The sequence below is a fragment of the Pelophylax lessonae genome (assembly GCF_965119305.1).
Source record: "Pelophylax lessonae genome assembly, chromosome: 11".
NCBI lineage: Eukaryota > Metazoa > Chordata > Amphibia > Anura > Ranidae > Pelophylax > Pelophylax lessonae.
In genome coordinates this window covers 174,296,015-174,323,066 of record NC_138778.1, presented here as the reverse complement: position 1 = coordinate 174,323,066, position 27,052 = coordinate 174,296,015, and the positions used below count along the sequence as shown (strand labels likewise).

General features: G+C 44.6%; 1 protein-coding gene across 2 annotated transcripts in view; it reads right to left on the bottom strand.

Moving 5' to 3' along the window:
- Nucleotides 1-27,052, bottom strand: part of PYY (peptide YY) — a 338,368-nt gene that overhangs the window by 20,323 nt on the left and 290,993 nt on the right. Inside the window, exon 2 of one of the 2 annotated variants that reach the window (XM_082271297.1) lies at nucleotides 2,435-2,509. The gene's annotated coding sequence lies outside the window, so the exon portion shown is untranslated. The remainder of the gene's footprint in view (nucleotides 1-2,434; nucleotides 2,510-27,052) is intronic. The other variant, XM_082271296.1, reaches the window with a different exon arrangement.

The following is a 27,052-nucleotide window of genomic DNA, read 5'->3' as shown; positions in this document are numbered from 1 at the left end:
TGCAGGTGGCAGAAATACTGTACATGAAGAACTTCAAAATATATGCATAGGCCACATTTCTTTAGTTTAGGTTTGTATAGAGTAGAGAGGGGTTAGAACCACTTTCGGGTTTTTGTTGTTGTCTGTGTCCCTTATAGGGAGATTCACCTATTTAAATTACCACCGATTGACCATTGTCCTCAGGAGAAAAAGTAATGGGAATTCCAAAATTTTAAAACTTTTCACCTGAACAGGGGGTGAGGGGAAATCCTTCAATGGGAATACCTGTTCTAGTGACAGCTAAGTAGGTAATTCATTTTGTAAAGATTTCCTATCATTTCCTGTTGCATCTCTGGTACAGGAAGTAAAGTAAAATCTCCCCAATGGGACACTGACAGCAAAAAATAAACGGATGGGTTTTAACCATTCTTTACTATCCAAAACGAAAAAAATGTTACACTCTTCTCACCATAACCTGTATAGTTGTACTGTCTCGTTGGATCCCAATCCCTACTCTATAGAAGCCATGGTTTTCATACACTGCACTGGCCAGATAGCCTGAAATGGCATTGTGAAATTTTGAATAGATGTCTTAATAATATTAGGCTATACGTGCATTACCAGTAGTTCTGGATGTGCATTTGGCTTTTTGGGTCATAATGGAAGGATTTGCATGGCTCTGTCCACTGTCCTGAAATGAGGAACAAGCCACTTATTTTGGGATATATTCTAGAATGAGACATGGGAATGCCTTCTGTTTTAGGAAAGCTTTACTGTACTATGGACCGATTTGTTCGTAGGACTTTTTAATTCCTTTAGTCCCTTCTTACCATAGATCAGTGATGGAGAACCTTGGCACCCCAGATGTTTTAGGACTACATTTCCCATGATGCTCATGCACTCTGCAGTGTAGTTGAACATCATGGGAAATGTAGTTCCAAAACATCTGGGATGCCAAGGTTCGCCATTACTCCCAAAGACTGTCAAAACTTAAAAAAAAAAAAAACCCTATGTTAATCATTTTGGATATAAACGCATTTATTTAAAAAAAAAAAAAAAACAATGAGTTTCTGATGCAAGGATGACATGAGGATTATTATTACACAGCCTCAGGATACACATACATTGTACCATACAGAATGCTAAAGTATGGATGTGTCAATAGGATTAGCAGATCAATCACTGAAGATGGAGCCTTGCTAATCACCTATAAATTATCAAGAGAGAATCTCCACTAATTACTTTGTTAATGCTCAACAACAGATTTGGAACAAGCATGGGTTATCTGAGCTGGGACATATTGGAGTTTATTTTCTAAAACTGGAGAGAGCAGAATCCGGTGGAGCTGTGCATAGAAACCAATCTGCTTTTTTTTTTTATTTTTTTTGTGGTCAAAGCTTAATTGAACAAGTTGAAGGTAGAAGCTGATTGGCTACCATGCACAGCTGCACAAGATTTTGCACTCTCCAGGTTTAGTAAATCAAACTCAGCCTCGGATCACATTTATGCGATTTCAATGCGGATCAGATGCAATCCAAAAAGCATAGACTCGCATGTCACCTAAAAAAGCATTATTTCGAGTAAAGGCTGTTCACATATATATATGCAGTGTGAATTTGATCCAGTTCAAAAAAGGGTCCTGTGCGAGTTTAGTGCGGTGCAAATTTCAGCTCCATAGACTTTAAGATTGAAATTGCAGTCCAGTGTTCACATCACTGCGATTTTCATTTATTTTTTTTGTCTAGTTTTTATAGGAAAAAAAACTGCAGATGTGACCATGCCCCTCACAAACTCGCACTAAAATCACACATAGCAAGCAGAAATCGCAATGCAAATTTGCACCGTGTACTGCTTTAAATTCGCACTGAATTTGCAGCACATAAGTGTGAATTGGTCTTCAGGCTTTCTTTAGTTACTCCCAGCAGGTCCTGTTTTCAGAATTTACCTGATTTAGTAACAATTGAGCCAGGACCCATCACCCATGCAAGAATGCAGACAGCGTGACCAGTTAAAGGGCTGTAAAGCTGGTGTTAAAGCAAACCTGTCATGAGAAAAAGGCTTCGCCGATCCATCTTGAAAATGCTAGTTGCCTGGCACACCTTGCTCTTCATATATCATTACTTTTAAATCACTGACCCAGAACAAATAAGAACTTCCAACTTGTCTGGCGTTTCAAATCAGCAGACTTGTTTTTGGTCAGCGACTCAAAGTTTGAAAGCCAGTGGTTCAACATGACAGATGGGTAACTAGCATTTTCAGCAGAGGTACAATGACCAACCTCTATATCTCTTCTATGAGAGGTTTTCTTTAAGAATATGAATATATATATATATATATATATATATATATATATATAAATGCACCACATTGCAAATAGTTCTGTGTACTTTGCAAAGTGCTGCGGTATATGTTGGTGCTATCAATATAAGTACCAGCATAAGAATAAATGACTTACTGTCTGTTGGAAGGAAGGGAATGTGCAGGAAGGTAAGGATGCTTCAGGTTCCTCTGTATCCCTCTCTCTCTCTGTCTTTGTAGGCTGCTTAGAAGATTCTGCTTCATCCTCTGATCTCTGCGGGTTTATATGTCTTGGGATTGCTGAAGAATAAACCAGACTCCTCCTCCTTCCTTAAACTTCCCTTGCTTCCCCTATGAGCACACACTCACTCATCTCTGATTGATCAATGACTTGTCTATTCTGGTACCTTGTGCGTGTGATGGGGAGGGGGGGGGGGGGGGTTAAGGACCAAAGAGGTTGGGTGGGGGCATCAGAGGTGTGCGTGGGTGCAAAATAGACAGTCTATTAACCTTCAGGTATAGGGCATAATCTGCTTTTACAACTCAATTGTTTTATCATTTGATCGCCGTAGATGGCAGTTAATTAGTTGATAATGTTTGGGAGGAGGGTTAAGACATTTGCCTTTATTTGCTCATGTATGAAGAAGTCCGCTTGTGATTGTTTGGGTTTATTGCCCGTAAAACACTCCTATCAGTGTATGCGAACATTAGTGTCCTCATTCGTATTTGTACGGGCTTGTGATACAAGCATTGGATGCTCATTAGCATCCCCAGTTTGTTATTTTAGCAGATGAATAGACCAAAAATGAATAGATGTCCAAAGGGTTGGCATGGAAAGTTGAGACCTCCTAAGCTGCCCATATGTGACTCTGGGTTCCCAACTCTAGGGGCAATCTTAAGAAAATGGGAATACTGGAAGGGCTAATAAAGTAGAAGAAAGCCCTAAGGCTGGCCATAGATTATTTTTATTTTTTTTCAATTGACGAAAAAAACAAATTGTATTCCTCAATCCACACAAGCAAGGTGGATCAAGGGATCCTACCCACGGTGCTATTGTTTTCTGACTCCTCTTCTGTCAGAATGCACTGATCAACGCTGCCTGCAACCACTGATCGAATGAAAATTTCCAAAGAGTCCAATAAAAATTTCCTAAAGCCCCGTACACACGTACCGAATGTCGGCCGAACGATCGGCCGTCTTTTGTCCGGTGCTGTCCTGTTGGCTGAAAAGTGCTAAAGACTGCACACGAATTTTGTCGGCCAACAACAGCCGACTGCAGAAGTGATGTCATGTGATGGTTAACTTTCCGTGTGTTTTTTCTTTTCTGAGCATGCCCAGTCTTGCTAATCTGCTGTTAGTCGGCCGAATTCTGTACTGACTGGCAAACAATCGGCCGTTCTGGTGACAGCCAACAAAAATTTTAAAGTCTGCATGCCAGATTCTGTTCGGCCGAAAATTTGCTGTTGGTTGTCGGAAGCATCATACTAACAAGCCGACAATCGGCCGATCGGTCGGCGGCCGAATATTTACGGCCGACAATCGCTACGTGTTTACGGGGCTAAAGAGTCCTGTTTGACAGTCCTGGGAATGGCCATAGATGTATAGAAATTCGGCCAGTTCCTGGTGAACTGGAAAAACTTTGATCTGTCTATGGCCAGCTTACTCGAATGTCCTTTATTTTGTAGAAGCACCATGTATCATAAAGAATTGTCATTTTTGTCCTTTTGTTGCATATCGGTACCGGTGATCTCCTGCCTCCTCTTTGCAACAATATCTTATCTACATGTGTTCCATTGATAGCTACGTGTCATTTCTCAGGGTAGGTTTCCAGGTGGGGACCATAATGCACTATAACTGAGTAGTGTGTGTTAAAATGACCACTCTTGCCTCCATTGAAAGCCTCAATGGCGTGGAAGCAAAATAACACAATTGAACCACTGTGCCTATTATAGGAGCTGTCACTCTGTAACAGGTAGTGAGTGAACAATGAACTTCATGGTGGGATCCCCAAGTGTTATTTTGATGATTCATAATGATTGCTGAAATTAAATGTTAATGCTTTATAGGTTTTTAAGCCGGAGAAAAGCACAATTGAACCCCTGTGCCTGTTATAGATGCAGTGACAGTCGCGGTGGATCACTGAGTGAATGGGGACCGTCGAGGCGGATCACTGAGTGAACGGGGACCGTCGAGGCGGATCACTGAGTGAACGGGGACCGTCGAGGCGGATCACTGAGTGAACGGGGACCGTCGAGGCGGATCACTGAGTGAAAGGGGCCCGTCGTGGCGGATCACTGAGTGAAAGGGGCCCGTCGTGGCGGATCACGGAGTAAAGGGGGACAGTCGTGGCGGATCACTGAGTGAAAGGGGACCGTCGTGGCGGATCACTAAGTGAAGGGAAACAGTCGTGGCGGATCACTGAGAAAAGGGGGACAGTCGTGGCCGATCACTGAGTGAAGGGGGGACAGTCGTGGCGGATCACTGAGTGAAGGGGGGACAGTCGTGGCGGATCACTGAGTGAAGGGGGGACAGTCGTGGCGGATCACTGAGTGAAGGGGGGACAGTTGTGGCGGATCACTGAGTGAAGGGGGGACAGTTGTGGCGGATCACTGAGTGAAGGGAGACAGTCGTGGCGGATCACTGAGTGAAGGGACAGTCGTGGCGGATCACTGTGTGAAGGGGGACAGTCGTGGCAGATCACTGTGTGAAGGGGGACAGTCGTGGCGGATCACTGTGTGAAGGGGGACAGTCGTGGCGGATCACTGTGTGAAGGAGGACAGTCGTGGCGGATCACTGAGTGAAGGGGGACAGTCGTGGCGGATCACTGAGTGAAGGGGGACCGTCGTGGCGGATCACAGGGACAGCCTGAGGTGGCATTTCAGAGGAATGCCTCTGTGGGGCCTGCTGGGACCTCCTGAGAGGGAGCATATAATGAGGCCTTCCATCTGGCAGAAGCGGATCTAGTTCTTTTAATACTGTAGGCTAACTTGTTTACTTTATATGAAGCCTAAGACATTTTGAATCTCCTCCATCATACCCGAAGAAAAGATTGTTTGCACCCTGAAACGTGTTGGGTTGAAGTGGAGACAATAGGGAGGGTTTCATATATGTATTCTATGCAATATGCATGCAAACTCAGCCATTTAAATTTTATTTATCCCCCAACAATGGAATTTTTAATATAAATTAATAAATGTATGTTTTTATCCTAAATTTATTTAGTGTACAAGTTCCCTTTAAAGTCTTGTGCTTCTGTGGGGGTGTTTTTTCTATTGAAAGTTGGCATGCTGGCAACACATTAATGGTTTCAAATGGTGGAACTTTTTTCTAGATGGTAGAACTAAAAGAGATTCTACAATCAGATTGTACAATGTATGGTCACCTTAAAGGATGAAGTCGGAAAGTGAGTGGAAGTAAAACAAAAGGTGGTATAGTAATGACGGAGGTGTGGTCCAGAGTGGTAAACACGCCCTATTCTGTGATGCAGCAAGGCCATGCATGATGGGATTTGATGTTTCCTGGAATGTCAGGAAGTGATGGGCTCAGAAAACATTTTTTTTTTTTTTTATTTCAAACAAAGAGGTGAAAATTCATAGCTGTTATGGGCAAGGTAAGTGAAAGAGACGTACATTGGGATGGCTGGGGCAAAAAAGACATTAGAAAAGGCTTGTATTTATTATGAAGAGTGAGCTTATGCCTGAAAAAGTGACCTTACCCTTTAACCAGCGACGTACCCGTACTAGGCTTTCAGTGGTTCTACTGGGATGATGCCTGACATGACATCACTTCCGGTGATCTTGATGTTTTGAATGCTTTTAAGGCCATAGGAGGGAATTGGGGTCTTACAGACCCCAGATCTCACCATACATAAAGAGTACCTGTCACGTGCCTATTACTGTCACAAGGATGTTGAAATTCCTTGTGACAGCAATAAGTAATTAAAAAAAAAAAAAAATTAAAGCAACAGTGTAAAAAAAAAATCAATAACTATAAAAAAAAAGGAAAACAAAAAGAAAAGTGCCCCCCGCACAAAGGCAAACACACGCGTCGGTCACGCACACAAACAGCGACCGTCCCATGCGTATCGCCGTGAATTCAGATCATGGGCAGTGATTCTAGCACTAGACCTCCTCCTCTAAAGTAGTAACCTGTAAAGGCTTTTTAAAATGCCGCCTATGGATAGCAAAATTTACGTCTTGTTGCTGTTGTACAGGCGTGCGCAATTTCAAAGCATGACACGTTTGGTATCTATTTACTCACCGTAATGTCATCTTTTTATATTTTACCAAAAAAGTGGGTTATGTATGTTTTTTTGCAATAAAATTTAAAAAAGTTTTTTTTTTCCAAAAAAATTGCATTTGAAAAACCGTTGCGCAAATGCCGTGTGGCATAAAAAATTGCAACATCCACCAATTTATTCTCTAGAGCCTCTGCTGTAAAAAAAAAAATATATATACGTGTGTGTGTGTGTGTGTGTTTGGAGGTTCTAACTATTTTTTGAGCAAAAATACTGTTTTTTTACAAAAAAGGCCTGGAGCTGAAGTGGGTAAAGTAAACACCATTTTCCTAAATACATTTATTTTAGGGGGGTTAATCACATTCAGGAAAAAGCACGCCCTGCTCCATTCATAGAAGCTGTACTATAGCTTCCAGCAATGAAAAGTGCTCTATGAATGGAGGACGGGCTGATGAATGAAAAATCTGCCATTTCCATTCATAGCACTTTTCATTTTACGAGTGGTACAGGTCCTGCACCAGAAGAGCATAGGTTCAGCTCAATTTGATCCAATCTGATCTTAATGGAGTCAATGACTGGTAAGGAAGTTATGGCTATTCAATTGTTTGTGAATTCAACTGTTTTTATCAAATTGGACATTGATCTGATTTTTAAAAATCAAAGCGTGTGTGGCCACCATGAGAGGAATTCTTTTGGTGGCCATACACACGCTGAAAAATAAGTGATTTATTTTCCTATAGAAACAATCAATAGTCTCCAACCCATTTAATTGATTTTTCACAATTGAGGGGGAGTGGATTTCAATTAATGGTTAAGATACGATCTTAACTTATGATTGTAAGTTATTTATCACATCTCTATTTCCACCATGTTGCCTCATAATATATTCAATTATAATATGATTGTATACATGATCAAAGTCGACTCGATGGGAAAAAAATAATTTTGCACCCTGGCTCAGATTGATCAAATCCAAAATTTAAAAAATCTATTCTGGATTGATCGGAAGTAAAGTAATGGCTATTTGATTGTATATGAATTTGATCATTGTGATCTAATCCCACCTTGATCGGATAAAAAAAAATTGAAGCATGCGTGACCATTAGAAAGTTGTCTCATGAAAAAGTGTTTACATTGGACCTTCAGTTAAAAAACAAAGTTGTGAATTCTCGCAAGGTGATCTCGTTGTTGAAATATCAAAATTACCTAAGAAGCTAGTTGCTTGATTTAGCACACTATCCTCCCATCTAGAACCACAAATATTTTTGGGTGGATGGACCCTTTAACCCTATTATGATTAAGAATATCAAACTGTTGCACTCCAATCAAATTGTACAGTTTTTGTTTTTGAATGTACTAATCTTTTTAGTACCAGTGCCCAACCAATGGGGTGCCCATGGAAGAGTGGGTGTATGTATTGCAGGACATGAGGACAGGTCTATGGTCAATCGGTGTATACGTTTTACTGAGAATGCTTTTTGAATTTCTAAACTGGTTTCAGTAAAACCCTAGAGTCAACCATTGATGAAGAATAGACAGAATTATAGGGAAGCCTACCAACAATAAAAGAAGTGTTGAGTAAAGGACAAGGTTGAATGGGATTCCAGAATGTTAATACAGGGAGGTCAAAGAGTATATCTAACCAAAAATATTCTACTTTAGTTTTTGAGCATGGTAACCCCTTTCAGGTTTTACTGTTCTCTGGGGTGACATTAGACAGACAGACCCCCCCCCCTCTTCTGGGGACAGACAGAAGTGAGGGTATATCTGCAACAGGGAGACAGACTTCTGTGTTAAGAGAGATCTTACCTTATTTCCTGTACTGAGGTCCTGTCTGCTGTGGGGGTACAGTAACAAATGGGGAGGGGGGTCCAGAGGAATGGGAGGTCAGCACGGCAGTGTACAGGGGGTTAGCAGAGCAGAGCAGAGGATAGGGTCAGCAGTTTGTGGGACAGTGTACAGGGTGTCCACAGGGCAAAGGATGGGTAAGCTGGAGCGGAGAATGGGAAGTCCGCAGGGGTAGAGTACAGGAATCGGTAAGGCAGTGTACTTGGTCAGTAGGGTGGAGGACAAGGATCAGCAGAGCCAAGGATAGGGGTCAGCAGGGCAGTGTACAGGGATCAGCAGAGCTGAAAATAAGGATCAACTGAGCCAAGAACAGGGGTCAGCAGGGCAGAGGACAGAGGTCATTGCTGGCAAGGCAGCTGGCAGGAGAGGGAACATGGTTCACTGTGAACAGGGCAGAGAACAGGGGTTATCATTAACAGGGCACAGAACAAGGGTCACTGCTCTCTCTCTCTCTCTCGAGAGAGAGAGAGAGGATGGGGGGGTCACTGCTGTCAGCAGAGAGGACAGGGGTCACCGCTTTTAGGAGAGAGGACAGGATGGGTTGCTGCTGGCAGGAGAGAGGACAAGGCAAGGGTTACCAATGGCAGGGCACTGGGCAGAGCTCTTTCTCCCATCAATGCACAGTACACAGCCTGAGCACAGGCAGCAAAATCTCCAACTCTGCACACATTGTAGTGGAAATCCAGTTCAATTGCACACAGCTTTAAAACTGCACAGTGTAGAGCTGGCTACTGTATTGCTATTCTGACCTTTGAAATGTTATGGTCAGAACGGCAGCTCAGCTGCAGTAGCCAGCTACACACTGTGAAAAAGATTTAATAAAATGTTTGGGTTTAGATACATTTTAACCACTTGAGGACTTTACACATAAAAGACGTCCTAAAAACCTCAACAAAGTCTTATGACCTGCTCCATTCCGCCACTGTTACCAGCAATTACCGGCTGTCATATTGACAGTCAGTAATTGCTTTCTATTACACAGCAAAACCCGCTATCAAAATGAAGGCACTGCTGTGTGAAAATTACACTTGCAGATAGTCTCCAAGTGTCATTAAGGAAATCCAATAAATTCATGGCTTATTTTATGTAGATGAAAGTTGTAACCTTTTAAAAATGCATATGACAGTACAAGAAACCTTACAAGTTAAATGTATTTTAAAATAACATGCATTCTTTTTAACCCCTTATTAGCCGTTGCTGTAGATCTGAAAGAAACATGCAAGGAGAAAAAAAAAAAACGCATTTTTGCTTGCACATGATTGGATGATAGAAATCAACAGCACTTTGCCTCATTTCAGAGCTTCCCCTCAGATCTAGCACAAATGCACTTGCAGTACACAGACTTTTGCCTTTGGTAAATCAACCCCATTGTAAATCTTTATCTTTCCTCCCATATAAGACAACTCTAGAGCCTAGTACACATGGCAGCCGGTCTGACAGAAGCCGGCTGAGCATGCTGGAAAACCAGCAGCCGACCAGCTCCCGATCGGGGCTCTGAAAAGAGGGTTCTGGCGGGAAGGGGGTATCCCGCCTGTCAGAACACAATAGCTCAGCAGGGGAGATCGCTGTACTAACATTGGATAGTTAATACAGAAGCTACGACCAGAGTTGACAGGTTTTTTTTCCGTTCAACCCACTGAGTTGAATGAAAAAAAAAAACTGATAGTGTATACTAGGCTTTAACCCTTCTTCTCCTTCTTTACCTGGTTATTGTGAATAATTTATGCAGGGGTTAGGCAAAGCAAAACTTTTTTTCTTTTTTTTTTTTTTACTTTTTTTCCTAATTATTCCTGATAGCTGTGTTTTCAGTCACTGTGATGTTTCAAATGAGCACAGGACAAAGCTTAGGTGACATCTGGGGTATTTTAGGGCTGAAAAGCAGCTAGAATAAAATGTATGCGTGCAATTATTTGATCTTACAATGTATAATACTTGACCGTTAAGGTACAGGCGCTGAGAACAGTCACATTTTACAGATGTTTTTAATATAATAAAGAAATGAACAGAAATTAAATTGGGAGTAAATGGATACAGAAACTGAATTTTACCTGTTAGTAGCACTATCCACTATTGTGATGTGTTTTATCTAATAATGGGTCATACATTTTATTGACAGAACGATATTGCTTTTCCAGAAAGACGTGAAACTTAACAGGCTCGCCAAGTAGTAGACCACTGTTTCCCGAAAGCTCGCCTAAAATCCACAAACGAGTCCTCATGACTTGGCTTGTCTTTAGTACTGTACATGTTTTTCCTAGCCTATACTGTTGTTCATTGTGCTGAACCCATTCACTGCTGTCCATGGCTCTCCTGGTCTTTTACTAATCCTCATGATTCGGCAAGTCTTTACTACTGTCCATCATTCTTCTCCCAGTCTTCAGTTCTGTCCATGGTGCTGAAACCATTTGCTACTATTGCCCATGCACCTGTTAGCCTGTACTGCTGTCCATTGTGCTGAAGTCATTCCTTTTAATTGACCACTTGCCGACCGCCGCAAGTACATATACTGCAGCGGTCAGCCCCGGCCAGGCAAAGTGACGTACCGGTACGTCACTAGCCTGTCACTCGCTTGTGAGCCAATAGCGGGCGAGCGCGCGCCCGCCCTGGCTCGTTCCCTAACAAGTCAGTGCGTGTGACCGGCGGACCCGATGTCCGCCGGTCACTCGCGATCGTTCGCCGTGAAGGGAGAAAGGCAGGCGGCTAATGTAAACAAGCCGCCTGTCATTCTCCCCTGTGTAAAAATGGAGATCACACGGTTCTACTATGTAGGACCGTTGATCTCTGTTCTTACACCAGTAGCCATGTCCAATCGCAGTTAGAAACACGCCCCTAGGACACACTTAACCCCTCCCTCTCCAATACAGTTAACTCCTTCACTACCAGTGTCATTTTTACAGTAACCGTGCATATGTATAGCACTGATTACTGTAGTAATGTCACTGGTAACCCCAAAAGTGTCAAAAATGTCAGTCAAGGGTCCGATCTGTCCACCGCAATGTCGCAGTCTGGCAAAAAAAATCGCAGATCGCCGCCATTACTCGTTAAAAAAAAAAACAACAAAAATGACAAAAATCTTTCCCTTTGTTAGTAAACGCGATAACTTTTGCGCAAACCACTTTTTGAAATTTTTCAAAATACACTTTTTTGTGATTTTTTTTTTATTTACCAAACATATGTAGCATAAAACAAATTGGCCGAAAATGTTAAAAAATTTTGATTTTTAAATTTTTTTTGGGGGGAATTTCATATAAAAAAAAATATTGTTATTTTTGCAAAATTGATGCTCTTTTTTTGTTTATAGCGCATGATCAAAAAATTGCACAGGTGATCAAATACCACCAAAAGAAAGCTCTGTTTGTGGGAAAAAAAGGACGTCAAATTCGTTTAGGTACATCGTCGCATGACCGCGCAATTGTCCATTAAAGTCACACAGTGCCGAATCGCAAAAAAGGCCCTGGTCAGGAAAGGGGTAAAACCTTCCGGGGCTTAAGTGGTTAAGCACAGAAGTACCCTCGTAAAATGGGTATTCACAAGTCAGCACCTCTATTACAAATCCAAAAGCAAAGATTTTTATTCCCCAATTAAAAATATTACACATAGACATGCAAATCACTGCATTGTGCCACTGTGACCAATCTCTTTTATGGGTTACCTCCCATGCTCTGTGTACTGTCTAATTGAACATGGCCATAATGTAGAATAAGGATTGCATACCAAAAATATGTTTTTACTATGGCTATGAAATAAATTCAGATTGCTTTCCCTTGATTAATATTCAGTTAGTAGGTCCAATAAGTGCAGGTGATTTGTCCTGAGTCCTTATATGCCACTGGCAGTATCTGACTTGGGCTTTTGTTCTGGAGTCAATGAAAATATTTATCCAATCTTCATCTTAAACCAATACCTTTTTATTTTAGATTTTCATAGTGTGAAATGTTTTCTGTCCCATCCATCTCCATCAAAAAACACTTTAGCTGTAGATATTCTTTAAAAGTTGCCAGTAGGTAATTCAACTCCAGCATCCACCAAAAACTTGAATAACAGTTTTGGGTGCACTGATCCCTTTAATGCAAAATGACTTCCTTTTACTGTTTTACTCATTTAACTTCAGAGCAGTCTAGTCACTCTTCGCCATCCAATCAGATAACCCTCATTAGTCTGTGTATTGATTTCTAGATTTCTTTACTAATGAATGGCAATGACCAATGGGTTAATTTCCCAGAATATTCAGCATGCCTCGTTGATCTATCTGACAGTAGGTATCTCATCCTCAAAACATCTCCTGAGGCCTTGGCAGACAATCCATCTGTTATCCTAGTTTCAGCGCCTTATCTCGTCATCATTCAGCATCTTCTGCAGAAATATGGGTTGTGTGCCTATTAGCCTCTACCTTCGAGAACCAGGGAAGAATGAGTAAGGGGGACGGAGTGATTAAATAATCTCACAATGGTAGACACACACAAATCATATTGCCCATCCACTCACCTTTGCCTGCCCAAATTCATGTGGATAAGGGATCTCTGCTGTCATCAGCAATGCCTGAATAGAAGTGATAGGCGGTACCAATCATTTAGTTTTTGTGTGATTCAAGATCAATAGGCCTGCCCGAGATTGTGTTTTGACCTTTCAAACTTTTCTCTGTGCCAGTGATCCTTTTACATTCAATGGCTCTTCCGATCAGTAAAAGTGATTTGAAGCGGAGGATACAAAGGCAATAAATGAGGAGGTAGCAACGAGACACTCCAATTATTGCCAATTTCTTGCTATCTGTACATATTAATTTGCCCTAAATGGACTTTAATGAAAAATGTTAAAAATCCATTTAGGGTAGAAAGTTTGGGGAAACCTATGAATGCAATGACTATTTGGCAAAAACACACCCTCCCAAATTGAGTTCAAGTGTTTCCAGTAAATAGAACTGCCAAGGCACAAAGACATCTTTGGCATCTTGTAGTAACTGTTTGGAGCAGTGGCGGCTGGTGCTCCAAATTTTTGGGGGGGGCGCAAAAAGAAAAATGTAATAGGTATTGCTTCGCGGCAAAAAACGCGGTAAAAAAATTGCATGACTTTGAGGTCATGGTACAGGCATGGCACAGGTGATGGTATAGGCATGGCACATGTGATGGTATAGGCATGGCACAGGTGATGGTACAGGCATGGCACAGGTGATGGCACAGGTGATGGTACAGGTATGGCACAGGTGATGGTACAGGTATGGCACAGGTGATGGTACAGGCATGGCACAGGTGATGGTACAGGCATGGCACAGGCGATGGCACAGGTATGGCACAGGTGATGGTATAGGCATGGCACAGGTGATGGTATAGGCATGGCATAGGCATGGCACAGGTGATGGTATAGGCATGGCACAGGTGATGGTATAGGCATGACACAGGTGATGGCACAGGTGATGGCATAGGCTTGGCACAGGCATGGCACAGGTGATGGTATAGGCATGGCACAGGTGATGGTATAGGCATGGCACAGGTGATGGCACAGGTGATGGTATAGGCATGGCACAGGTGATGGCATAGGCATGGCATAGGCATGGCACAGGTGATGGCACAGGTGATGGCATAGGCATGGCACAGGTGATGGCACAGGTGATGGCATAGGTGATGGCACAGGTGATGGCATAGGCATGGCACAGGTGATGGCACAGGTGATGGCATAGGCATGGCACAGGTGATGGCATAGGCATGGCACAGGTGAGGGCACAGTTCGGCTTCAATCACTTACCTTCTGACGGCGGCAGGATGGCGGGATTCCAGGAACCGAGACGAGCAGCGCTGTGGACGTCCTCCTCTTCAGTCTTCTGTCTTCCGGTCCGGGCGGCGGGAAGGAGATCGGGCGGTGACGGTGCGTGACTGACGCACGCACCGGCACCGCCCCCATTGCGAGTCAGCGATGTCCTGGATGATGATTGGTCCAGGCTGGAGACTGGACCAATCACAGCCAGGATATCAGGAAGGTGGGGGTGGCTCAGCGCTTTTTCCTGCGCCCGGGTTACGCCCCCAGAAGGCAGCCAATCGGCGCCTCTTCTGGGTTGTAAACCCCAACCCCCCATAGCCACCAGGCCCAGCGCATAGGCCTGCGAACACGATTTTTTTTTTTCAAAACTTTATTTGTTCTTTTTGTCTTTTTTTTTTTTTCTATTTTTTTTTCTTTTTTTTAGGGGGGGGGCGGCTCTCTGGCGCCCCCTATGCAAGGGCCGCCACTGGTTTGGAGAAGGCATTTTTCTGTTCCAGCATGACTGTACCCCTATATACAAAGCCCCATGAAGACATTGCTTGATCAGTTTGGTATGGAGAAACTGGAGTGTCCTGCAAAAAGCACAGACTTCAACCCTACTAAGCCAATTGTGAGCCTCGTCTTCTTGCCCATGATCACCTAATCTCCCATAGATCACCAAATTCCCATAGACACACTGAAAAAAGGCAGAAGCTCTTATGAGTGTGATGGTCTGGTGTCTACAAACGTTTTCCCATATAGTGCATAAATAAAATTGCTAACATAATATGTATGAACATTCCCATGTAATCACGGAAAATTTTGACATTTCGCATGGCTTGTAACTTCTGTTGTGTAGTCTGTTCTATGTTGACAGTCATTTTTGCCTTGTTTCATCAAAAATACCACTTGATTATATTCAGTATGTTTCCTGTGCTAATAATCATGTAAGGATATATCAGAAAATGTAAAGGGTTAGTCAACATATCAAAGTTTTGGGGAGATGCTGAAAACTAAAATCACCGGACAATTCTTTCAGGGACCCTGTTGATTAGATCTTCGTTGATTTCCCAGGTCTATACACACCTGATGTGTGCAGAGTAATGGCATTTTTTCATTCTAAATGTGTGTTGCAATAAAGTGGTTGTAAACCTCAGACATGAAATATGAACAAAGCCTATCCTCTTTATAATGTGTGCTTGTCTGAATCCAGAGCACTAAGTGTCAACTCTCTGATGCCTCATTCCTCTTTCAGCATGAGTCACTTCTAACAAGTTTTCCCGACACCTAGAGAAAAAAATTGACAGCCTCAGCTCAGTTCCTGTTGTGTAAAGTAGAGGGGGTCCCCACAGTCAGCTCTTCTTATTGAAATCTGCAGTGTAACTTCAGATCTTCACACCCTGCTTTCTGGAAGCTCAGAAAAGCTTTATAAATTCTGCACTTTGAATTGACATAGAGAAGAGTGAAAATAAACCGGTACAACTTATGTAGGAGGACTTATTTCATCTCTGTGTATTGCCTTCGGCCAGTCACTTCACTGGGTATATGTAAGTGTTTACAACCACTTTAAAGTATGTATAACTGGGCAGCAGAGATTTGAGGTCTGCTAGAGGAGGATGTACAAGAAATTTTGCGGAACCACCAATGCATACATTCAGTGTTTTCTACCCTCTGCTGTAGAGAGTATGAGAGATGCAAACTACACTGAACAAAACTATAATTGCAACACTTATGTTTTTGCTCCCATTTTTCATGAGCTGAAATCAAAGATCTAAGACTTTTTCTATGTACATAAAAGGCCTACTTCTCTCAAATATTGTTCACAAATCTGGCTAAATCTGTGTTAGTGAGCACTTCTCCTTTGCCAAGATAATCTAACCACCGCATAGGTGTGGCATATCAAGATACTGGTTAGACAGCATGATTATTGCACAGGTGTGCCTTAGGCTGGCCACAATAAAATGCCGCTCTAAAATGTGCAGTTTTATCACACAGAACAATGCCACAAATGTCGCAAGTTTTGAGGGAGCGTGCAATTGGCATGCTGACTGCAGGAATGTCCACCAGAGCTGTTGCCTGTTAATTGAATTTTCATTTCTCTACCATAAGCTGTCTCCAAAGGCGTTTTAGAGGATTTGGCAGTACATCCAACTGGCCTCACAACCACAGACCACGTATAACCACACCAGCCCAGGACCTCCACATCCACCATCTTCACCTCCAAGATCATCTGAGACCAGCCACCGGGACAGCTGCTGCAACAATCGGCCTTCATAACTTCAGAATTTCTGCACAAACTGTCAGTCTCAGGGAAGCTCATCTGCATGCTCATCGTCCTCATCGTGGTCTCGACCTGACTGCAGTTCGTCATGGTAACCGACTTGAGTGGGCAAATGTTCACATTCAATAGCATCTGGCACTTTGGTGAGTTGTTCTCTTTACGGATTAATCCTGGTTTTTACTGTACAGGGCAGATGGTAGACAGCATGTATGTCGTTGTGTGGATGAGTGGTTTGCTGATGTCAATGTTGTGGATCGAGTGGCCCATGGTTGCAGTGGGGTTATGGTATGGGCAGGCGTATGTTATGGACAACGAACACATGCATTTTATTGATGGCATTTTGAATGCACAGAGATACCGTGACGAGATCCTGAGGCCCATTGTTGTGCCATTCATCCACGACCATCACCTCATGTTGCAGCATGATCATGTACGACCCCATGTTGCAAGGATCTGTACACAATTCCTGGAACCTGAAAACATCCCAGTTCTTGCATGGCCACATATCACCCATTGAGCATGTTTGGGATGCTCTGGATCAAGGTATACGACAGCGTGTTCCAGGTCCTGCCACCTGCCAATATCCAGCAACTTCGCACAGCCATTGAAGAGGAGTGGGCCAACATTCCACAGGCCACAATCAACAACCTGATCAACTCTATGTGAGTTGCACTGCGTGAGGCAAATAGTGGTCACACCAGATACTGGTTTTTAGACTCCCCCCCAGTATAGTAAAACTACACATTTTAGTGGGGCCTTTTACTGTGGCCAGCCTAAGGCACACCTATGAAATAATCATGCTGTCTAATCAGCATCTTGATATGCCACACCTGTGAGGTGGATGGATTATCTTGGCAAAGGAGAAGTGCTCACTAACACAGATTTACACAGATTTGTGAACAATATTTGAGAGAAATAGGCCTTAAAGTGGAGTTCCACCCATTTAGTGACTTTAGATCTATGTAATCCCCTTTAAAACGACTTTTACCAATGGAAAGTTTTTTTTTTTTTTGTTGCTTGTAAATACCTTATATATTGGTGCCTCATATAAAGTCCCACCGTGCGATTTTCGTGCGTTTTTGGTGGATGCAGTTTTGATTTGACTTTAGTGTTTTCCGTATACAGGGATGGAGACCAATAGCATGACCTGCTTGTCTCACATAAAGTCCCAAAAGGAAATTAGGGATTTCAAAGGCAGTGAGCTTTACAGGCCATGCCCCATACATAAAATCCCTTCCTATCTATATGCTGCATCCACCAAGGGGATGGAGGTGTAATGCTTTTCAGCTGGTCTTTTCCAGTTTGCACCATGGTTATAAACCTAATCATTTGAGTCTTTGAGTCAACAGCCAGTTGTGGATGAGGATGGGTTGGGGGAGGTTGGGCTGTCTCCCTCTCACCTGTTCCCCCATCCACCCATTAGCGGCCATGTGCCTCCAGTGTGAGGACACTAAATTAAGAGTGTAGGACTGCAGATATAACAGGGTGCCGTGAAGTGGCTCTGCAGCTTTCACATGCGTTTGCAAATGTGTGTCAACTAAACCCCTGTTCTTTGTACCAAGAGACAGGTTTTATTTGGTTGGTGACAGACTGGAGGGTGAGTACATCAGACTGGGGGCTGGCTGACTTTCATGCACCTCTTACAATCCTTCAACCTCATTTTGTGTTTTGTTATAGGGATGGAGACGCCGGGCAACACCAGCTTGGGTCTCATATAAAGTCCCACCTAGTCCAATATGTTTAAATACCTTATTTTCTGCTTTATTTATCCTGTTCTCACTTCCGGGTCCGGTCAGCGATTACGTCATTCGGCGATTCGCAGTGTGTGCTGGGATGTATATCAGGCCATGAAATCTTGCATTATTACACAGGAGATGAGCTGTACTGCGTGCTCTGCCCCGCCTCCGCACCGCCTCCTCTCAGTGAGCCGTATGTATGTATTGTATTGAGGCCGTGCTCCGCCCCGCCTCCACCCCACCTCCTCTCAGTGAGCGAGGACTGAAAGCATTATATCCTCACTGAGCTCACTGAGAGGAGGCGGGGCGGAGCACGGCCTCAATACAATACATACTTACAGCTCACTGAGAGGAGGCGGGGCGGAGGCGGGGCAGAGCACGCAGTGCAGCTCATCTCCTGTGTAATAATACGAGATTTAATGGCCTGATATACATCCCAGCACACACTGCGAATCGCCGAATGACGTAATCGCCAACCGGACCCGGAAGTGAGAAGAGGATATATAAAGCAGAAAATAAGGTATTTACTAGCAACAAAAATAAAAAAAACTTTCCATTGGTAAAAGTCGTTTTAAAGGGGATTACATACATCTATGTAATCCAATTTATTAAAAATGGGTGGAACTCCACTTTAAGTATACATAGAAAAGTCTTAGATCTTTGAGTTCATCTCATGAAACAATGGGGCAAAAACAAAAGTGCTGTGTTTATAATTTTGTTCAATGTATGTGGCACTACTAGTCCCAAACTTCACATCTCAAAAAAATGACCCTTCCTTTTTTTTTTTTTTTTCCTTTTCCTTTGCTCTCTTTTCCTTTCCTTTGTTCTCTTTTCTTTTCCTTCTCCTTTCTCTCTTTGCTCTTTTCTCCTGCACCTTGTTTTTTCAGTTTCTTCCTTTTTTTCTCATGCTCTCACTCTTTCCTCTTTCCCACTCACGAGATGTCTGCCCTGACTATGGATAGGTTGGTTGGCAAATGTTTTTAAATACCCCGAGGCACTATTACAGTTCTGCATTTCTCTGTACAGATATGCGTACAGTCACATTTCTGGAGCTGTATAAATGAAATAAACGCACCAGAATTGACATAACCTAGAGATGCGTGCATCACCGTGAACCATACATCTACACCTTTCCAAATATGGAGTTAATTGGTTCTTGATGGAATTGGATTGCCGAGGTGGAAGAAATGACGAATGCAGGGAAGAGGTAACCTAGGAAGGGAAATATTAAAGCAAACATATAAAGCAAATAGGTTGAGTGTCCCCTGTTTAATTTGAGTTATAAGACAATCATCTTGTGTAATCTATATATTTGCCTTGCTGTTGAATATAATAACTCTGTGGAGGTTGAGCATGTATGTGGGTTGGTGGTCAATAAGTGGGGGATGCATCTATTTAGACAAAGTCAAATGTCTCATTTTAATTCTGATTGACATGGTCTAGAATGTTCTGAGTTAGGTAGACTTTGTGTGTGAGGGTTAGGTCACAGTTTCAAAGGAACTTAACACAAGTGAGTTCGTTTTTTTTTTTTTTTTAGTTTTGAGCTAGGGGGGTTAGAGCCCATGTAAAGTTTCTAAAGCTGTAAAACTACATTGCAGCAAAGTGAACCCCTTCTTGGTAATACTGCTTCTAGTTTACTCAAACTGATAGTTCATTTATAGGTGGACTGGATCAGACACACTTTAGCAGGGGTCAAATCTCCTTGCTAAAGTTCTTGGCTCTGCTTTATCCTACCAAAATGCCTTCTCATGCTGCATGCTTTACTTTAAAGTAAATCAAACAGGACCTACTGGTAAGAGCTGTGATCGGGAATCAGACTGCAACCATACTGAAATTCATTAAGGTTTTGGACACATTAGTTTGAGATTATGGTACATATTGACATGACAGCATCACTCAATTGCTGCAGATTTGTCGGCTGCAAGTTCATGATGCAATTCTCCTGTTCCACCACATCCCAAAGATACTCTATTGGATTGAGATTGGGTGACTGTGGAAGCCATTGGAGTACAGTGACCTCATAAAGAAACCAGTGGTGAGATGATTGGAGCTTTGTGACACGGTGCATTATCCTGCTGGAAGGAGCCATCAGAAGATGGGTACACTGTAGTCATAAAGGGATGGACATGGTCAGCAACTAGGGTTGAGCGAACACGGACTGTATTATTCGTGTTCGTACCGAATAATTGTTTTTTTGTTACCCGAACACGGACCCGAAAACTTTACTGTATGTTCGGGTAAAAATCCGTGTTCGGTCGTTTTATTTCCGGGTTTTGCATGCATTGGCGCGCTTTTCATGGCGGGCTTTCAACAGCCAATCAACAAGCGTTTAACTGGTGTGCCTTAAGCCATCCCAGCCATGCCTACAAATGTATTGGTAGCTGTGATTGGCCATCTGAAGCATGTGACCAAGTCTTTATAAGTTCCAGCCAGCGCCGTGCGGCGTCATTCTGCTGTGTACTAGTTCAGGGACAGAGCACACATACATGCTGGCTGCTGATTAGGGACAGACAGGCAGGCAAAACTCATTTGTGTCCACATAGAATTGAGGGACAGGTCGGAGTGTGTTAGGCAGGGCGAGTTGTAGGCATTTTAGGGCGAGGCTGCTGCTGATTTTTAGGGTCAGTTTTCTACGATTGATTTTGCTGTGTGGGAGGGGTTTGCAGTGACCGATCTACAATCTTATCAATCCTTTTAGGGAGAGGCTGCTGCTGATTTTTAGGGTCAGTTTTCTACGATCAATTTTGCTGTGTGGGAGGGGTTTGCAGTGACCGATCTACGATCTTATCAATCCATTTAGGGAGAGGCTGGAGATAGGCAGGTGTCAGTGGTCCACATCGATTTTGCTGTGTGTGGGGTGCAGTGAACACAATTTTTTTTGCCCAGGGAGGGAGAAAAGTATTTTTCTATCAGTCACTGTGTGCAGCGTTTTTCCTTCAGCTGTGCTGTGCTGACTGATCATACACTGCTGTGTTCAGTTCACATGTGCTATTATTGAGTGGTTTCAAAAATCATACACTTTTTTCTATTCCACTATTCAATATACAGCCTTGGGTTAAAAAAAATTAAATTGTGGCCTGCAGCAGAGCTGAATGATATTTGGGGTTTTTGGGGTTCATCTCATACTTCTGAAGATTTGAGGGTGCTGCCTGTTCCAAACTCCTCCTACTCCTCATCCAGCCTTTTAGGGGTACAAACAATAGTAATTGGGGCCTAGTGTGGTTTTGTACGTGTGAGATGCATACACTTTTTTTGATCATATTTTCTATTCCGCTATTCAATAAAAAACCTTTGGGGATCAATTAAATTGCGGGATAGTCTGTGTTGGTACGTGTGAGATCCACCTTTCCAAGTTTTTGGGGTTCATCTCATACTTCTGAAGATTTGAGGGTGCTGCCTGTTCCAAACTCCTCCTACTCCTCATCCTGCCTTCAGGGGTACAAACAATAGTAATTGGGGCCTACTGTGGTTTTGTACGTGTGAGATACATACACTTTTTTTGATCATATTTTCTATTCCGCTATTCAATAAAAACCTTTGGGGAACAGTTAAATTGCGGGATAGTCTGTGTTGGTACGTGTGAGATCCACCTTTACAAATTTTTGGGGTTCATCTCATACTTCTGAAGATTTGAGGGTGCTGCCTGTTCCAAACTCCTCCTACTCCTCATCCAGCCTTTTAGGGGTACAAACAATAGTAATTGGGGCCTAGTGTGGTTCTGTACGTGTGAGATACATACACTTTTTTTTGATCATATTTTCTATTCCGCTATTCAATAAAAACCTTTGGGGAACAGTTAAATTGCGGGATAGTCTGTGTTGGTACGTGTGAGATCCACCTTTCCAAGTTTTTGGGGTTCATCTCATACTTCTGAAGATTTGAGGGTGCTGCCTGTTCCAAACTCCTCCTACTCCTCATCCAGCCTTTTAGGGGTACAAACAATAGTAATTGGGGCCTAGTGTGGTTCTGTACGTGTGAGATACATACACTTTTTTTTTATCATATTTTCTATTCCGCTATTCAATAAAAACCTTTGGGGAACAGTTAAATTGCGGGATAGTCTGTGTTGGTACGTGTGAGATCCACCTTTCCAAGTTTTTGGGGTTCATCTCATACTTCTGAAGATTTGAGGGTGCTGCCTGTTCCAAACTCCTCCTACTCCTCATCCTGCCTTTAGGGTCGAAAAAATTGTAATCGGGGCCTAGTTTGTGTTTGTACGTGTGAGATACACCGTTTTGTAAAATTTGTCCTATTCCGCTATTCAATATACACCCTGTTTGAGTGTAAAAAATTAAATTGTGGGATAGTCTGTATCAGTACATGTGAGATACACCTTTTTAAATTTGTTTGGCGCATCTCCTTCTACCACCGAGGATTGCAGGGCGCTTCAGTTTGCCTCCTGTTCCCAACTCCTCCTACTCCTCTTTCTCACCCTGCCTTTAGGGTACCAAAAAATTGTAATCGGGGCCTAGTCTGTGTTTGTACGTGTGAGATACACCGTATTATAAAATTTTTCCTATTCCGCTATTCAATATACACCCTTTTGGAGTGTAAAAAAATTAAATTACGGCATAGTCTGTATCGGTACGTGTGAGATACACCTTTTAAATTTGTTTGGCGCATCTCCTTCCCCCGCCAAGGATTGCAGGGCGCTTCAGTTTGCCTCCTGTTCCCAACTCCTCCTACTCCTCTTCCTCATCCTCCCTTTAGGGTACAAAAAATTTTAATCGGGGCCTAGTCTGTGTTTGTACGTGTGAGATACACCGTTTTTTATCCTATTCCGCTATTCAATATACACCCTTTTGGGGTAAAAAACATAAAATTGCGGCATAGTTTGCACATTTGACTGTGAGATACACCCATGCGATACTGTTGTTGTTTTGTTCCGCTATTCAATAAACACCTTTCTAGGGCAAGATCTTAAATTACAGAAATATGAGACCGTCAAATAGGGGCCGTGGCCTGGGTCGTGGTGCTGCTGGTAGAGCTCCTGTTGCAAGGAGAGGACGTGGTCGATCTGTGCCAGCTACACGCACAAGTGAAACACCTTCCTCAAGTGTTAGTAGGCGACAGAACCTGCATCAGTATTTGGTAGGGCATCATACGCCTCTAGAAGTGATGAGGCCAGAACACAGAGAGGCGATAGTAGATTGGTTTGCTGCTGACAGTGCCTCCAGTTCCTTCACATTGTCTCCCACCCAGTCTACTGCAGAAAGGTCAGAGTTGGCACCTGCAGCCGATGTCCAACCGTCTTTCACCTCACCCCCTTGCAAATCAGGCAAGCAGTCTGAGCCCCAAGCCATACAGCAGTCGCTTCTTCTTTTTGAGGACTCTGTCAGCAGGGTTTCCCAGGGCCATCCACCTAGCCCTGCCCCAGAAGTGGAAGAGATTGAGTGCAGCGAGGCCCAACCACTTATTTCTCAAGATGAGTACATGCAAGGACCATCGCAGCACGTCTCCGATGTTGACGAAACGCAGGTGCCAACTGCTGCGTTCAAAGGAGACCGACAAGGAGGGCAGGGGTGAAGACTGGGTGGAAGATGATGTGGAGGACGATGAGGTCCTCGACCCCACATGGAATGAACGTCATGCAGGTGACCTGAGTAGTTTGGAGGAAGAGGCGGTGGTCGCACAGAGCCACCAGCACAGCAGAAGAGGGAGCAGGGTGCAGAAGCGGAGCGGCCGTGCCCTAGACACTATGCCTGCTACTGCCCAACGCAGCAAGGGAACGAGCGCACCAAAGTCAGCTCAAAGGAGTTCTCTAGCGTGGAAGTTCTTTAGAAAATGTGCTGATGACAGGACACGAGTGGTTTGCACCCTGTGCAATCAGAGCCTGAAGCGAGGCATAAACCTTCTCAACCTGAGCACAACCTGCATGATCAGGCATCTAAGTGCAAAGCACGAGCTGCAGTGGAGTAGACACCTTCAAAACCAAGAAACGTCTCTGGCTCATCCTGCTTCCTCTTCTGCTGCAGTCTCGGCCGCTCCAGCCACATCTGTAGTGATACCGGCACCTGCCACCCCGCAAACAGAGGATCTGTCAGCAACACCACCACCTGGGTCACCAACCATCTCCACAATGTCCCGTGGAAGCGTTCAGCTTTCCATCTCCCAAACACTTGAGAGGAAGAGGAAGTACCCCCCTACCCACCCGCGATCCCTGGCCCTGAATGCCAGCATTTCAAAATTCTTGGCCTTTGAAATGCTGTCATTCCGTCTGGTGGAGATGCACAGTTTTAAAAACCTTATGTCGGTGGCTGTCCCACAGTACGTTGTGCCCAGCCGCCACTACTTTTCCAGGCAAGCCATCCCTTCCCTGCACAACCAAGTGGGGGAAAAAATCAGGTGTGCACTGCGCAACGCCATCTGTGGCAAGGTCCACCTAACTACCGATACTTGGACCAGTAAGCACGGTCAGGGGCATTATATCTCCCTAACGGCACACTGGGTAAATGCAGTGGCGGATGGGCCTGAGGCGGATAGCAATTTGGCGCATGTCCTTCCACCACCGAGGATTGCAGGGCGCTTCAGTTTGCCTCCTGTTCCTAACTCCTCCTACTCCGCTTCCTCATCCTCTACCGCCTCCTCATCCGGACAGCGTAACACCTTCACCACCAACTTCAGCACGGCCAGGGGTAAACGACAGCAGGCAGTTTTAAAACTTGCCTGTTTGGGGGAAAACCCACACACCGCGCAGGAGTTGTGGAGGAGCATGGAACAGCAGACAAATGAGTGGTTGCTGCCAGCGAGCCTCAAGCCCGGTTTGGTGGTGTGCGATAACGGGCAAATCTCATAGCAGTTCTGGGCCTAGCCGGTTTGACGCACATCCCTTGCCTGGCGCATGTGCTGAATTTGGTGGTGCAGAGGTTCCTTAAAAACTACCCCGATATGTCAGAGCTGCTGCAGAAAGTGCGGGCCGTCTGTGCGCACTTTCGGTGTTCTCACCCTGCTGCTGCTCGCCTGTCAGCGCTGCAGCGTAACTTCGGCCTTCCCGCTCACCGCCTCATATGTGACGTGCCCACAAGGTGGAACTCCACCTTGCACATGCTGGAAAGACTGTGCGAGCAGCAGCAGGCCATAGTGGAGTTTCAGCTGCAGCGCGCACGCGTGAGTCGCTCTGCGGAACAGCACCACTTCACCACCAATAACTGGGCCTCCATGCGAGACCTGTGTGCCTTGTTGCGCTGTTTTGAGTACTCCACCAACATGGCCAGTGCCGATGACGCCGTTCTCAGCTTAACTATCCCACTTCTATGCCTCCTTCAAAAAACAATTCGGGCAATGATGGAAGAGGATGTGGAGGAGGAGGAGGAGGAGGATGAAGAGGTAACATTTCCAAGGCTTTCAGGGCAGTCATTCGCAAGGGGCTCCGAGGGTGGGTTCCTGCACACACAAACGCCAGGGACACAATTGTCCAGCAGGGGCACAGTTCTGGAGGATGAGGAGGAGGAGCTGGAGGAGGAGATGGAACCATGTTCACAGCAGGGTGGCACCCAGGCCAGCTCATGGCCATCACTGGTGCGTGGCTGGGGGGATACAGAGGACACGGACGATACACCTCCCACAGAGGACAGCCTTTCGTTGCCTCTGGGCAGCCTGGCACACATGAGCGATTACATGCTGCAGTGTCTCCACAACGACCGCCGAGTTGCCCACATTCTAACTTGTGCTGATTACTGGGTGGCCACGCTGCTGGATCCCCGTTACAAGGACAATGTACCTTCCTTAATTCACTCACTGGAGCGCGATCGCAAGATGCGCGAGTACAAGCGCACGCTGGTAGACGCAATGCTGCTGGCATTCCCACCTGACAGCGGGGCCACAGTGGAAGCACAAGGCAGAGGAGGAGGAGGAGGAAGAGGTCGCCAACACAACCAGGGCACCGCCAGCACCTCAGAAGGCAGGGTTAGCATGGCCGAAATGTGGAAAAGCTTTGTCAGCACGCCACAACAAACAGCAGCATCAGCAGCTCATATAGAACGTCTTAGCAGGAGGCAGCATTTCACCAACATGGTGGAGCAGTATGTGTGCACACGCCTAGACGTACTGAATGACTGGTCTGCCCCCTTCAACTTCTGGGTCTCCAAGTTGGGCACATGGCCTGAGCTTGCCCTTTACGCCTTGGAGGTGCTAGCGTGCCCTGAGGCCAGTGTATTATCTGAACGGGTATTTAGCAAGGCTGGGGGCGTTATCACAGACAAGCGCAGCCGCCTGTCCAGAGACAATGTGGACAAGCTCACGTTCATTAAAATGAACCAGGCATGGATCCCACGGGACTTTTCCGTACCTTGTGCAGAATAGCGATGGATACCGACCTTACCCAGCCATTGTTCTATTTTTGCTCTTTCTCACTCTTTTGGGGTGTACCCTCATTTAAAATTTGTGAAAAGAAGCAGTGTTGGCTACCTCGTCCTCCTCAGGGCCAGATTAACGTAGGGGCTATTGGAGCTGCAGCTCCAGGCCCCTACCTTTATATAGGCCCCGGGTTGGCCATATTCACTGTTACCGCTCTTCTGTCACTTGTAAACACAGAAGTCTGGCTTCTATGCTCGCTTCCCCAGGCAGCTCCCTCAGAACCTCCCCACACAGCACGAAGGCCGGACAAGGTGGGACAGTTGCCGATGCATGGATGTGTTTATGGGCTTCAGAGACAGCATCCCATGTTGAATTAGGCATGCATGGCTGCACCCTTCCTCCTCTGGGTGCATGCCAAGGCACGGCCCTTAAGGCCCTTCAAAATCCTCAGCACCAAGCCCATGATGCTCTTAATCCGGCCCTGGTCCTCCTCCACCGCCGCTTCCACCTACACTGCCCATAGGTGTGCGCAGCCTATTGCATTAGGGTGTGCACCCCAAAGTTGAAATACACATGCATGTGTTTGCCTACATGTACATGGCCCCGATACATTACTCTCCCTGCTGGCAAAGAGAAATAGAGCAGAGC